The sequence below is a fragment of the Dioscorea cayenensis genome, chromosome 15, assembly GCF_009730915.1.
Source record: "Dioscorea cayenensis subsp. rotundata cultivar TDr96_F1 chromosome 15, TDr96_F1_v2_PseudoChromosome.rev07_lg8_w22 25.fasta, whole genome shotgun sequence".
Classification (NCBI taxonomy): domain Eukaryota; kingdom Viridiplantae; phylum Streptophyta; class Magnoliopsida; order Dioscoreales; family Dioscoreaceae; genus Dioscorea; species Dioscorea cayenensis.
Genome location: NC_052485.1, coordinates 13,394,586 through 13,398,120, shown reverse-complemented (window position 1 = coordinate 13,398,120; position 3,535 = coordinate 13,394,586).

The following is a 3,535-nucleotide window of genomic DNA, read 5'->3' as shown; positions in this document are numbered from 1 at the left end:
TTTGAAGTGTCCATGCATACATGGAAAGTGACTCAATTGATTGACTGAGAAGAAGCAAGTGCTTGTATGGATGCTAATTGGAATTTTTCTGTTTGAATCTTTACTGTATTATCTATGTTTGTTTAGTATGTCTCTAATGATCTGGCATGTTAGCATGTTCCCTCATATGTTGTATGCTTATATCTTCAATAAGTTAAATGAATTAATTAGAATGAGTCTGAAAACTCTTGAATCCATTCTTGATCACTGAGAGCACTTAATCTCATCAGTTTTTAGTTCTTGCTATTTTGAAATAAACTTGTATCGAACAAGCAGAGGGAACTTGCTTTCGTGTGGATATTTGGACTAGAATGGGATTCAAAAGCATTTCATTGGGCCATGTTGCAATGTTTAAGATCTTTTTATTATCATGAATAAATTAAAAAACAATTTATTGATTCTGAATCAATAAATTATTACAGTGGTGGAGTTTTGATTTTTTGATGCGCAAAAGTAGTTGAGTGCAATGCTCTTAAGAGGTATCTTTACTAAACAAGAGTTTGAAAGGTATGTGAAGCTGAACACCCAAGATTGTAATGTTAGAGAAGTTTAGCAATTTTAGTGAAGGCATTAGGGGAAATGCGAAGTTTGGTAGTTTCATATTATTCAACTTTGGTAAAGCAGGGATGTCGGGAATTCTAGCAAGAAGAGACGTTGCAAGTTCTATTGTGTTCATTGGTGCAGGAGGCTTTGACAGAAATCTTGCGGCAAAACAATATTTTGTATGGATTGTTAATGTGCAAAGAAAAGAAACAATGAGGAAAATCTTCTTGTTTGACATGGCTAGTGATGATGATGATGATGATGATGATGATGAAAAAGAAATCCTCAGAAAAATATTTGATGTTAGTGAATAGATATAGATTAGTGAGCATTACAGGTGCTTGGATTAGAAAATCACAATTACTATGTTTGCAATCAGTTGTTTAGATGTTTGAGGATGAGCGTAATTTGTGCATCTTTCCATATTTTTAACAATCTAAGTTTGTTAGTGATCAATTGAGGCTGCAAATAGAGTAGAAAATTGTAAGTAGTTTCAATGTATGGCTAGCAAGGAAGCATGGAAAATTAATTCTGTCAATAGAGAGATTTGAGGATTAAATAATTATATATTAGTATCATACAATGAAGTTGCATAAATTCCAGACTTTGATTATATATGAAATATAGAATTATTATTTTAATGTTATTTGATATGTCACAAGAAAGTGTGAGTATTATATTAATTTTTCCATTAGACAATAATGTAATTTTCTTTCACTTCCAGAACGATGAAACAAGTAGAACCACTTTTGACTTAGAACTCATAAAGTGTGGGCCCCACCATTTTTAAAAAAAATTATAATATTAAATTTTGTAGTTATGTTTATTTATTTATTTATTTTAATTTTAAATTTTATGTTCTAGTTATATTTTTTAAAACCCTACGCGCCCCTTCGTCTCCTTCTATCTTAGTCTTAGCGTTTAAAAAAAGTTAGATCTAGCATTTTTCCTTGATTATGTGAGGTGCTGGGACGAGGAAAAGAAAAGGATCTCGCAGTCACAGGTTTGGTTGATTCACTGTTATTGATGAGGTAAGAACTCTCTTCCTCCGATCTTTGAAAACATTGTAGAATTATTATTGTTATTTTTATAAAGCTTGATCTGTTAATGTCGGATATTAGTGATGGATGGGTAAGGTCAGCTTCTTGTTTGAGGAGTTTGAGATTAATTTGATAGGTTCCAGATTTCGTTTTTGATAATGGCAGAAACCCCTCTTCGATTTTTGGGGTCTCAAAGGCATAATTTGGAGGCGACTAAAATAAGAAACTTGTAGATTTGACGTTAGCTAAGGACCTGCCAAATTTCAGAATTTTTAAAGTAGTAACCTGTAAATTATAGGCTTTAAACTCAGGTGACACGGACAGCTTTTCTGTGCAGCCCTTGAGAAATTATTAATTTATTTCATGATTGTAGAGTCTGATTTAGATTTAGACTTATATAATAATGTTGTAGAAGATGATTTTATCTTTGCCTCTTCCAAAGTTTAGAATTCTTACCGCTGTAAATTGTGAGATATGATCAGATTTCTATAGGTGTGCTCAATGGCATTTCTGCAGAAAGCATGAAGATTGATTTGAAAATTTGATGATCATAGAGGTTGAATTAGGACTCATGTTTAATAAAAAAGTTATTTCATTTGAGCTAGTTATATGCTCTTAAAGTTTGATCTTATTTGAAGTTATATGTTGTGAGATATTTTTATTGGAAAAGGCATGTCTGAAATTGTTGGTTTGCATAATTATGATTTTTAAAAGTGATCTCTTAAATTTTGCAGTTCTCAAATCTTTGTGAGATTTGGTTATGTTATAGATGTAGATGTCTAGTTTTTTCAAAAGATTGAAATTTCTTATTTGGGTTAGAATTCGCAAAGCTATGCTGATTTCAATCTTAAGGGGAATTAGTTATTAGTCTCGACTTTTATAGCTTCGTTAGTGTCTTGAAAATGTTTTTGCATTCTTGTGAATTTTAGAATTTGTTTTGTCTGTAATTCTGATGGGTTATTCCCAAATATACAACTTTCCGAGAAAACTCGATTGGTGTGAATTTGAAATCTGGTTGTTAGATAGGTAAATATCCCACATATAAATTCTACTATATGTATATACCCGAAAATTCTTCTTTTATGAACTTCCGAAATTTTTGAGAAAAAATACTGATTATTTCGATTTATATTTTGAATTATTTATTTATCTAATATTTGCAATTCATATATAAGTATTTAAATTTGGAAATGAATTGGAATTATTTTCTATCTGAAAATGGGGTCATTGAATCTCTGTATTCTATTTTGATAAATGTTTGCACATAACGTATTTTGACATAGCAACTTGTAGTCCCCAACTAACATTGCAATAATCCTGTCATTGGAGGTTAAACATTGACCGTGTCGACATGTACCTGTGAAATAGAAACTATAGTTTCCCACTGCTTTTTGTCGGTGAAGAATAACGGCCTCTGATAATTCTACCTCAGGTCACCGAGGGTAAACATATGACCTTTGACATTTTGTTTTGACAATAGTTATTTGTGGGATATATATGCTTGACTTTTTGATTGGTTATGTTTGATTGAAAAACTTGACTTCTGAATTTGATTGTATTTTATTATATTTTGTTTGACTTTTGAAATTTTGAAACTTTTATTATCCCGATATATTTAGTGGGTACTTACTGGGCTGTCAAGCTCATAAATAGTTATTTTCTCTTTTTCAGATCAAGAGCAAGATCCGGGTTGTAAATTAGCGGGCGGTCAAATTTTTTTTTTCTCAGTGTAGTTGAGTTGTAAATTCTCTTGTTGTAGTCCTTGAATTTGTACTCGGAAGTTGTTGTATTTAGTTACTTGTATTATGTGGCTTTGTTATATCATTTTTTTGCTTTGAGTCAGGTTTTAGGCCTTGCGTGCCTGTGGGATTTCTGCCCTGTGAGTATGCGGCCATTTGTCCGTCGCTGGGCTG